This window comes from Prionailurus bengalensis, chromosome A3, assembly GCF_016509475.1.
Source record: "Prionailurus bengalensis isolate Pbe53 chromosome A3, Fcat_Pben_1.1_paternal_pri, whole genome shotgun sequence".
Taxonomy (NCBI): Eukaryota; Metazoa; Chordata; class Mammalia; order Carnivora; family Felidae; genus Prionailurus; species Prionailurus bengalensis.
The window spans coordinates 21,311,406-21,323,572 of NC_057354.1; the positions used below are offsets into that span (position 1 = coordinate 21,311,406).

At 50.8% G+C, this 12,167-nt stretch overlaps 1 non-coding gene across 1 annotated transcript; it reads right to left on the minus strand.

Moving 5' to 3' along the window:
* Nucleotides 1-4,972: 4,972 nt before the first annotated feature.
* On the minus strand, nucleotides 4,973-5,106 carry LOC122467406. Its single transcript, XR_006292938.1, has one exon. It is a non-coding gene; the product is annotated as a small nucleolar RNA SNORA71 (small nucleolar RNA).
* Between the last annotated feature and the right edge of the window lie 7,061 nt (nucleotides 5,107-12,167).

The following is a 12,167-nucleotide window of genomic DNA, read 5'->3' on the forward strand; positions in this document are numbered from 1 at the left end:
TATAGACGGGCTTACTTAGTACAGCGCGTGGCATGCAATCCAAGTTCAATCAGTGGGGGTGGTGATTACCACCAAGTCCTACAGGGATATCTGCAAATGAGCAAAGAGGAAAGTATTTATGGTGTCACGTTGACAGATGAGTCTGTCATAATGACATATTTGTTCTTCATGCTAACTAGCAACATGCAAGACGTGCTCATCAAATAAAAATAGCTGATATTTATCGAGCGCACACTATGAGGCAGGTACTGTGCTATGCATTCAACATGCATCATCTTATTTAACCCTAACTATCGGGGGTAGGTGCACAGGGTCAAATCACGGAGCCAGAAACTGAGGCCCAAGGAGGCAAAATAACAGGCTCCAGGCCCCCACGGCGATTGAGGGACAACACACTAATTCAACAGGCTCTAAATGATTTCATCAGGCTGCTTCCTAATGCGGGTGTAGTTAGGTCTCCTGGTGACACGGTGTTTGTAATCACGGGGACAGAGAGGTCTCCATGAGCCCTTTCTGGTGCACACGGTCAAGACCACGATTGGCCTCATTCCACATCCTTGAATGCTGATTGAGCTGCTTGTGTATGTCAGGCACTGAACTGGTAAGTAACACCCTTGAGGCTGTTAGGTGCAGAGACTCATCTGGCTCCCCTAGCAAAGGCACAGTGGTGGTCAATGTAAGGTCTCTGGTAAGAAAAATAGGAAGACAGGAGTCTTGGTCACTTGGCCACGCCTTGCAAAAATTCAGGGACAGCTGAACCCCGGGCCTTCTGGAACATTAACGTGGTTTGGAGATTGGAGTATCGTTCTTCCCCATAAGCGTTCTAGAAATGGCTCCCTCCCTCGCAACGGGAGCTTAGTGCTCTGCACCTTTGGATTCTGTGGTTAAAGGGACTCAATTCCTGTCTCTTCCTGTTTCTGCAACCGACCACTCTGGCTCTTCACATACGCATCACATTTCCCCAGAGGAAAACCTGTTCTTAGTACTATAAACCAAGGTCACGGGTTAGCACTTCCTGTCGGGTGCTTCCCTAATCCACTGAGCTGTGGGTGGGAGGGCGACAGGGCTAGAGTTGGCAGGTGTAGAGCCTGCCCTCAAGACAGGCACAGCCTCCACTGCAGCCACTCATAATCAGGCACGGCACTGCAGCGGCCTCATTGGCTGGTTCCTGGGCCTGGTACCCCAGAGGAAAGTCTCCTGCCACCCCATCCATGCTGTGAGGGAGGCAGGCAGGCTGCTATGAACACCCAGAGGTGAGAGGCCCTCCCTAGACTCAAATGACACCTCCCGGGTGAGGCCTTCCCCGTCCACTCAGTTTCAAATGCCGCTCTTCCTCTTGCCCCAGACTTCCTGTTCGTTTCCCTGCTGTATTATTCTTTCGCTCAGCCCTTCTCCAGCAAACTACACAGTTTAGGACGTTGTTTATGGTCTGTCTCAGTCCTCTGAAATGAAAGGACCATGAAGGCAGGGGGTTGCTTTTTTGCCTTCTCTCGTAGCCCCGTTCCGAGAATCGTGCCTCCCACGGTGGACACTCGGTATGAATGAAAGGCGGGGCAGACAATCCACTCTGGCTGGAGGTTTAGCCAAGGAAGGTTTCTTGAAAGAAGTGACGCAAGCTGAGTCAGGCCAGCATCTGAAACGGGGGGGGGGGGGGTGTACCCCAAGCAGGCAGGCCGGGAAAAGGGGAGCACGTTCGGGAACCTTCAGTAGTCGCATGGCTGGGGCCTTACGGTGCTGGTGCGGTGTGGCGTGTGACAGGAGGGTGGACAGGCATGCCATGGGCAGTGAGGAGGGTCCCTCGTGTACCCTGGAGGATGGGCAGTCTCCGCTAGGGCTGAGGGTCGGGTGGGGCAAGGGTTGCAGAGGGCGGGGGAGGGCAGACAGAAGAGGCTGGGCCGGGGGTGAGGGTCATTTACAGTTTGAAAGCAAACGAGTTATTTTTCGAGAAGAGCTGTGCTCTGAGCGTATCCTGTGCCCGACACGGCAGTACGTGCTTCCAGCGTGCTAGCTCCCTGACCCCACATCCCGTCGTGGTACTAGGGTACAAAGGATGAGTGGGCCTTCCACAGCCTGACCCGTGGGGCTTACTGGGGAGGAAATTTTGGTGACCTGGGCCAAGCCAGTGATCACTCCTCTAAGAGTCCCAAGACTCCTCTCCCTTGACCATTTCAGCAACCAAGGCGACGTCACCTCTTCCCTCCTTCCCAAACACTCCGTCACTGCCCCCTCCTACAATGGCAGCAGAGATCCCCCAGGCCATAGGACAGAGGTGCAGGGCAGGGGGTGGGGGTGGGGGTGTAGGGAGTTAAGAAAACAAACAGAATAAAGAAGGGTCTGCTACTGAAAGCGGACAGGAATCTGTTACCGAATCTGACAGGAAACTACTTGGCAACGAAGGGCCAGTCAGTATTACGGAAAGACGTCTACAGAGATCAAGGCCACAACCAACAGTTAGACGTCACTGAAAAGGAAGGAACTTTGGCCAAGCTGGGGAAAATGCATTCATTTTTCACTAGAGGGCCAGGGGAATGGTTGGAGGACACTGGCCCAGAAAGACGGGGAGTAGGAAGGAGGGGGCTCTTCAAGAGAAATAATGGGTGATGACAGGCCCTTGGGTAGGAATTGAGGAGAGGGGCGAGGCAGAAATAAGGATCTCTGCCCGAACTGGTGGGGAGAGTAGATCCTTTAGCCCCCAAGAACGCCTCCTGTTGACTGAGGCCATCAAGGCCTTGAACTCACAAAGGTAGGCCTGACCACCTGGGTTTCACCTCAGCCCCCATCATTGATTTCAATTTCCATGGAAGGAATGGACAATCAGCCCCTCCCTCTCTACCTTTGGGAGAGCTCCTCTGTGTGGACTTACCCACAGGTGGTGAAGCGCAGGCGTGCTTAGCACACCACTGCCATTACTTCACCGAACAGAACTCTCAAAGGCCAAACCTACTTTGTGGAAACAGTAACATAAATCCCGACACCTGGCCTTTGCCTACCCCAACCCCAGAGTTCTCCAAGGGACGGTGTTCCTCGTCCACGCCATGCCTACCCCTGCTTAGAACCATCCCCTGAAATTCCCCTGGGGAACCCTCCTTCCCAGAGCTCAGAGCACTCCTGCCTCCTCTGTCTCTATGTCCACTCCACTGTCAGCCTCTTTTCCAAAGCCCTGGCCCAGACGTCCTTCAGGCAATGACTCTAACATTTCCCTTTTCTCCCAAACCTGAGCCCCCCCAGAAGCACTTGGGATTGTTCAACCCCTACTTCAATTCCTACATCCCAACTCCTATCCCCTAAGTTGAGCCTTAGGAATGCATTAAATGGAACATTTCAGTGAGTAAAAAATGGAAGATCTGCTTGTAACCCACTTTCCGTATACCTACCTTGCTGGCACATGGAGGTATGAATTTATTATTTTTTAAATTTTTTTAATGTTTATTTTTCAGAAGTAGAGAGACAGAATATGAGCAGGGGAGGGGCAGAGACAGAGGGAGACACAGAATCCAAAGCAGGCTCCAGGCTCCGAGCTGTCAGCACAGAGCCCAACGCAGGGCTCGAACTCAAGAACCACGGTATCATGACCTGAGCCAAAGCCGGACGCTCAACCGACTGAGCCACCCAGGCACCCCTGGAGGTATGGGTTTTAAAAGAGAAGCAAAACAAAACGAGGAGGGCAGTTTCAAGATTTATTGGGCGGGTGAGGGGACAAGGATGCACAGTGCAGAAAACTCTTGGTTGTAAAAAGTTACAGGAGGAATAGGCAGGGGGACGTGGATCCTGCTGGACACCTGGCTCAGGTGAAAGGGAACAAGTCTTCCTGGTCCCAGGTGCTGTGTGACACCTGCTGGGGGAGCGGCAGGGCCAGCTGACGTCTCTAGCTCTGGACCTCAAGTCTCCAGGGTCCCAGGACTTTCCCTCTGGCCTGCTCACGCAGAGAGAAAAGTCCCTCCAGGCTGTGCTGAGGCAACAGGATAAGAAGGTCTGGCCATGGTTCACGTGGCGACATCATTCTTCACTCTGCCACTGTCCATGATCAACTCCGAAATAATCTAAAGCAGAAAAGTCCAATGAGACCAAGTGCTTGGAACTTCTGTATCACTAACACAGGCCAACTTAGCCCCTTGGCATTAACTCACCATGAGGAGGTCCCTCCAGGGCAGCTGGGACCCAGGTCATCCTGAGAGGACCAATGCTCCATCTCCTTAAGGATTCTTCCAACAATCTCTAGATCCGAGGCAGCATCCCTAGGGTGAAGAGCAGAGGGTCACAACATGCGTTTGGTTTCCAATGTTCTCTCTCAACTGTCTTCAAGCTGCTCTCAGTGAGAATGCCCCCATTCATCAGGGACGAGCCGCCAGTTTTGTTTCACACCAAACACAGCTCAAAAATGAATCTCAATGTTCCCAGAGTAGGGTCAAAATAAAACGATCTCTTAACAATTGGGCCTTTGCAGGGCAAGAGCAGATATAGTAATTGGTAGAGAGGTGGCTGGAGGGCTCAAGCTCAGAGGCTCCTCCCACTGAGCCCCCATCCCCCATGTTGGGAGTGAAGGCCACCACCGCAGCCTCTCTCCACTGTCTATTACATCCCTGCATATCTGTCTCCCAAGTGCTTGTGCTCATCCCTGCGTCAAACTCCTTCTCGTGTTGCTCCCCCCACCACCCAATACCTTTCTATTTCCCATCACGTTCCACCCCTTCAAAGGCGTGCACAGGGCCACCATATCCAAAAAGAGACTTCCCTTTGAAAACGTTATGGCAATCAGTATAAACCACCCAGCATCGCGTAACGTCATCATGCAGAATTCATCCTGGCTCCTTAAACCCCAGAAAGTTTCGAAACCTCGCCACCGACATAGCCTGTTTTCCCGTAACAGGAGGCCAAGCTGAGAAAGGCCAAGCTCAAGTCTCCCGTCATTGACTCTCACACAGCAGCCCTCAATGCCTGAGACCACACAGCACTAGCTGGGGAGAAGCAGGAGTGTGTGAAAGCGCCAGCATTTGAAAGGGATGGGTGTGGACCCTCCAAACACGGGAAACTGCTTTCAACAATTCCTCTCCCTGCATTATCAATGACCAGAGCACAGACAGCCCGTGATCGCTTCTGAATGCAGGTGCATGCAAGGGTAGAGAGAGAGAGAGACCTAGGAAGGGGAGCAGGTGCTACTGGCCTGTGGAATAGGTGGAATCTGGGAAAACCACCCAAGCACAGGACCCCGTGAGTGGCCACTCTTTCTTGCAAAAGCCCCATAGAACCTCCCTGCCAAGTGGAATCAAAGAAAAGTCACTTTGGACACAAACACTGGGCAAATATTAGGGTTGGAAACGATAGGGATCCTGTGGTTTCAAGCAGCACAGAAGTCACTACTATCATAAGTTTGTTGTTTTAAATGAAGAAAATAAGGTTCTGAATAGATCACTGACTTAGAGAGCAGCAGAAGGGGATTCAAACCCAGGGGACGGGAGACTCTGATGCATGGGTCCACTCGTTTCCCATTAAAAACATGCTTCTGCCGTCACTCCAGGGAGGGAAGGTAGATACCCCAGAGAGCTCTCATCACCCAGTGAGACTCTGGAGGCCTTTCCTCTGCAGCAGCCATTGAAGACATGTCAGGGACCAGATGTGATCTAGGTTACCTGGGGCTGAGGTGGGGAACAGATCTGAGGACGCATGGACATTACCTTCTCACTTCTCAGCTCCCCTATACCTTCTTAGGAAGCCCCTAGGAACCCCCACATGATGGTACCAGATGCAAGGAACCAACACTCCAGAGAACACACCAGAGATCTTACCTCAAGGACAATGGGGTCTAGAATGTTCCTGATAGAACTCCCATGATGTCTCTCCACACAGTGGGCTCATCTGCAATAGACAAGAACCCAAGAATGGGCCCCCAACATGTCCCTGCTCACACCAGGGCAGGGCAGGGCAGGGCAAGCATCAGGAAAGGTCTAAGCACAGTGGTTAGCAGATAGTAAAGTAAGCATTTGACAAAGATCGGCTGTTATTATTTCCTAAACAGACATGCTATTTCCTCATAGAGAAGACAGTAGTTAACCCTACAATCCTAGGGGGAGACAGTGCTTGGTCTATGACAGGGTGGCCAATGCTGATTAATGCATAATTAACCAGTGAGAGGCTGGAAAGGACGCCAATGCCGGATTTATGGGAGTGCTGTGGCTGTCTGACAGCAACTATGCTGGGCCTCGAAGAGAACTCAAGTGACACATATAGCCTGGTTCCCAACAGCAGGGGCAGAAGTGAAAGCTCCAACAGTGACCCTAACGTATACACAACTGCCCCGAAGGCCCTGGGGGCCCAAGGTGTCTACAGAGAAGAAGGGATGTGGGAAAACTCCTGGAAGGTGTGGACGTGGAGCCTCCAAACACAGGACAACTCTTTCCCTGAATCCTCTGCCTGAATTACCAGTGAGCCCGACATTGGCACCAAGTGACATCTAAAAGTGGGTAGGAAAGAGGAAGTGCAGGAAAGCCCCAGGTTTGGAAGGGACAGGAGTGGACGTTCCCAAGATGGGGAAACGCTTTTAGCAATTCCCTTCCCTGAACTATCACTGCTGACCTGGACACAGGCAGCCCATGTCAGTAGCCTATGTTCCCAGGCAGAGGAGAGCTGCCCAGCCAAGCCCAGGACCCTGAGCGCCATCACCATCTCATGTAAAGACGTCATCTCCCGTCATCAAGAGGGGGCACGTGAAGACTAACTCGTGGCAAAAACGCCTACATTGTTTAGTCCCCCACAGATACAGACGGACGATCTACTACGCGCCACCAACCGTGGGCTCAATGACAAAGAACACAGACAAGACTTCTGTCCTCCCAGAGCTCTGGCAGTTTCCCCACTTAAAACACAGCGGAGCTCAGAAGGACGTAACCTAGCCAACGTGATGCGCTCGCCACAGGCTGAGGCAGGATCTGAACCCAGACCTCTCGGGCCCCAGACACACCCCCATCCACCACACCAGGCCTCCTCGGGGCTTTCTCAGGACCCGCAGGAGCTCCAGGACGCCCCCCCACCCACCCAAACCCCCCACCGTGGTGTGGCAGGAAGGCAACGAGTCCCCTGCTCAAGGATCTCCTGAGCAGCAGCACTTACCCAGGCCTCACCCCCCGGACACCGCGGGGGCACATCCGGCGCTGCGGCTCAGGGTCCTGCAGCAAAGAAGGGGGCGCTGCCTGACGCACAGCCCCCAAAGCCGTCCAACCGAGAGTTTCCATCTGCTTCCAACAGAGCCCCAGAGCCCGCAACGCCTACGCAGGAGACAGCACGGGGAAGGGGCTTTAGTGCAAAACAAAGACACCGGAATCGGCCTCTGCCGCCCTGGGGCCCCGCGAGCGCCCCCAATTGAAAACTCACGCAACCGCTCTGCACAACGGGGGTTTTAACGCTTTCTCTCAAAGGCTGTTTGTTGACAAGAAAACGGGTTAACGCTCACATGGTCACTTCGTGGGCAACCGATGAAGCGCTTTGGGGGATTCGAGGCCCAGAGCCGGAGGTGGGTGTGTGCGTGAAAATCACGCGGCCCCGGGAGCTCTTCAGGCCCGGGGCCACACGGGGCTCCGCACCACTGGCGGCGGCACTCGGCCCGCGCGTCGCCGGACCCGCTTCTGGTAGTTGGCGGGACACGAGTCTTCCCCGCACGCGGGGGATCAGACCCAGAGTCCCATTCTCGGGGACACGCATCCCGAGAGGTCCGCAGCCGGCGGAGGGGCTGGGCCCGGACCCAGGAGCGGGGCCTGAAATCGGGGCTGACCTCCGCCGGCTCTCCCCGTCCCCTCGGGCCTCAGTTTCTCTTCCTGTCGGGGGGGGGCGGGAAATGTTGCACCGGCCTTGGGAGGCCGCGGGGGGGTTCCTGTGCATCGCGGCCCCGCAGCGACTCACCCGGGGAGCCGGGCCTGTCGCCGGCAGGGTCATAGGGGACGGCGCGAGAGGGTGCGGCACGCCTCCTAATCGTTCAGGACTATTTGGGACAGCAGCCACTGCCGCAGGAAACTGCTACACCCGGCCCGCGCCGGCGGAAATGCAGCTCGACGGCGGGATGCGCCCTAGAGAGGCATCTCCCAGGCTGAACGCGCGCGCGCTGCCTCTTATCGCCCCCTGGTGGAGAGGAGGTCAATATCTGACCCGCCAAGTATCCAACCCTTCACTTTCCCATCGCCGCATCCATCCATCCATCCATCCATTTACCCCTAAGAGGAAATAGTTAGAGGGCACCAACTTTCTCATCCATCCATCCACCTACGCACTCATCCATTCATCCATCTAGATGTTCATCTAGACTCCCATCCGCACAGAAAAAATATACTGAGCAGCTGCTTCATGTTAGGGACTGGGCTAAGCACTGGACATGTATTGCAGAAGACAGGGTTCTGATATATTTTCTTGCTGTTATATTCTTGTGGAGATAATGAATCAGCAAATGCAATAATTTAAAATCATGACAAGTGCTACAAAGGAAATGGGCATGGTGGTGTAATAGTGGGGACCTACTTAGCCAGGGCCGACAGCAACGGCCTGCCGGAGGAAATGGTGTAACAGTGTTTTTCATAGCATGCTGTCACTGCAATGCCCCATCCCATCAACGCTACAGATGACAGCTACAACCATAATATCAACTAATAATGACTAAGTGTTGAATGCACCCAATATTCCAGGCATTTTGATTCGTTTAATCACGTCAATCATATAAGATAAACCCTACTATTATTAATTTCGCTGATGAGGAAACAAAAGCTCAGAAAGTTTAATTCATGTGTACAAGATCACGCAGTTAACCTGTTAAGAAGTGTGCATGATCTGAGAATGAACCCTACTTGTGAGCTAACCGGTTAGCCCGTTGTTTCGTAGGTGCTGGCAGAGGACAGAAAATTCCTGAGGCAGTCTGAGGACCTTATTACAGTGGCAAAGCAGAGAGGGCTTTAAGTTTCTTGATGTTGTTGGTTCCCGAGCCTCCGAGGTCTCACGGAGTGGTGCAGGGCCCATGATGGCTGCCTGGACACACAATGCGTTACAGTGTTACAAAAGAGGAACACTGAGCCTCGGGATTTGCCACCTGGAGCAAACAGAAGTAAGCCTGCTTTTAGTGTGGGAGGAGACTTTATCTCATCCTTCAAGGTTTGCTCACTGCAAAACACAGCTCTAAGAAAGGACCTGGGGGGAAAAGGAGTCAAAAGCCTTGCATGGTTCTCATGCCCACAGGGCCCTTGGCAAATTGCTTCTCCTAAACAGAAGATATCAGAGTCAAAATTCAAACCCAGAAATCAATCTAAGAGCAACTTATTTATTTTTTTTAATTTTTTTTAAACATTTATTCATTTTTGAAAGGCAGAGAGAGACAGAGCATGAATGGGGGAGGGGCAGAGAGAGAGGGAGACACAGAAACAGAAGCAGGCTCCAGGCTCTGAGCTGTCAGCACAGAGTCCGACACAGGGCTCGAACTCACGGACCGCGAGATCATGACCTGAGCTGAAGTCGGCCGCTCAACCAACTGAGCCACCCAGGCGCCCCAATCTAAGAGCAATTTAATAGGTGCTTAAAAATGTGTTTGGTAATATTTAATTTCTCTTTTTTTGGTAATACTTAATTTCTATTCCTGATCAGAAAAGTATATTTCGGCATACTTGGATTAAATGAATGCTTTCCTCATGTGATACAGACCATCACCAGCCAACAGCATTACATTTCAATGCCTACATTTAGAGGTATTCTTGGAAAAACTAGGACCAACAAATTGCCTATTTTCATGAGGATCTGGATATTAAGTGGCTGGGCTATCCAGAGTTTGGACCTAGTCACTCTTTCTCCCTGGTTTTCTTGTGGTTTTCTTTCTTCTTTTCCTGTTGAATTCAATCGAGTTGTAAATGTCACTTATGGTGTCCTGCCCTCCGCTGACAAAAAACTGGATGTGAGACCCAAGCTGGGTAGGTCATACTTTCTTCCTTGATTTTGCATGGTGAATGTGAGGAAGTATGGATCCAAAAGCCTCTGTGGAACCATGAATAGAGTTATCCCTCTATTAATTTCCAAAAAGGTGGCTTCTTGGAAGTGATATGCTTTGGTAGGGTATTGAAGGGCTCACGTAGAAAGGGAGAACAGGAAGTTCGGGGAAAGGGAGGAAGAAGAATCTGAAGCTGAAGTCAGGGAAGGGGCAGAGGAATAGTATGCGAAGTAGTTAGGAACTGGATGGGGTCTTACCTCGACATCTCACTGCATGGCCTGTAACAAATGAGCTTTATTTTTTATTATTTTTATTTATTTATTTATTAAAAACACTTTTTTAATGTTTATTCATTTTTGAAAGACAGAGAGAGACAGAGCACAAGCAGGGGTGGGGCGGAGAGAGAGGGGGACACAGAATCTGAAGCAGGCTCCAGGCTCTGAGCTGTCAGCACAGAGCCCGACGCGGGGCTCGAACTCACAAACCGTGAGATCATGACCTGAGCCGAAGTTGGATGCTCAACCGACTGAACCACCCAGGCGCCCCAATTAATTTTATTTTTTTCATGTTTATTTATTTTTGAGAGAGAGAGAGAGAGAGAATGCACATGCTCATGAGCAAGGGAGGGGCAGAGAGGGGGAGGACAGAGAATCCTAAGCAGGTTCCACACTGTCAGCGCAGAGCCCGGTGCAGGGCTTCAACTCACGAACCATGAGATCATGACCTGAGCTGAAACCCAGAGTGAAATGCTTAGCTGACTGAGCCACCCAGGTACGCCAATAGATGAGCTTTAAATGTTGACACAGGAGAAGAGAAATCCTCATTCTTGCTATGAAAGAGGGACTCAATTCTAAAATGCAAGAAGAATTCCATCTGTCTGCTCATAGCACTGGAGGCGTTAAAAAAATAATAAGAAAAAAGGACACTCGAACAGATCTAAATGGAGCAAATCAATGAAATTACAAAAACAGAACGTAAAATGGCAGAAAATGAACATAACCATACGTAGAGCAGCAGAGGCAAACAATTTTAGGAATGAGAAAGGGGTCATAGCATAATATTGTACATGGAAAATCCGATAGACTCCACCAAAAGTCTGCTAGAACTGATACATGAGGGGCGCCTGGGTGGCTCAGTCAGTTAAGCGTCTGACTTCAGCTCAGGTCATGATCTCGCGGTCCGTGAGTTCGAGCCCCGCGTCGGGCTCTGTGCTGACCGCTCAGAGCCTGGAGCCTGTTTCGGATTCTGTGTCTCCCTCTCTCTCTGACCCTCTCCCATTCATGCTCTGTCTCTCTCTGTCTCAAAAATAAATAAATGTTAAAAAGAAAATTAAAGGGGCGCCTGGGTGGCTCAGTCGGTTAAGCCGTCCGACTTCAGCTCAGGTCACGATCTCGCGGTCCGCGAGTTCGAGCCCCGCGTCGGGCTCTGGGCTGATGGCTCAGAGCCTGGAGCCTGCTTACGATTCTGTGTTTCCCTCTCTCTCTGCCCCTCCCCCATTCATGCTGTGTCTCTCTCTGTCTCAAAAATAAATAAACGTTAAAAAAAATGTTTTTAATTAAAAAAAAAGAACTGATACATGAATTTAGCAAAGTTGTGGGATACAAAATCAATGTACAGAAATCAGTTGCATTCTTATACACTAATAATGAAGCAACAGAAAGACAAATAAAGAAACTGATCGCATTCACAATTGCACCAAGAAGCATAAAATACCTAGGAATAAATCTCACCAAAGATGTAAAAGATCTGTGTGCTGAAAACTATAGAAAGCTTATGAAGGAAATTGAAGAAGATATAAAGAAATGGAAAAACATTCCGTGCTCATGGACTGGAAGAATAAATATTGTCAAAATGTCAATACTACCCAAAGCTATCTACACATTCAATGCAATCCCAATCAAAATTGCACCAGCATTCTTCTCGAAGCTAGAACAAGCAATCCTAAAATTCATATGGAACCACAAAAGGCCCCGAATAGCCAAAGTAATTTTGAAGAAGACCAAAGCAGGAGGCATCACAATACCAGACTTTAGCCTCTACTACAAAGCTGTAATCATCAAGACAGCATGGTATTGGCACAAAAACAGACACATAGACCAACGGAATAGAACAGAAACCCCAGAACTAGACCACAAACGTATGGCCAACTAATGTTTGACAAAGCAGGAAAGAATATCCAATGGAAAAAAGACAGTCTCTTTAACAAATGGTGCTGGGAGAA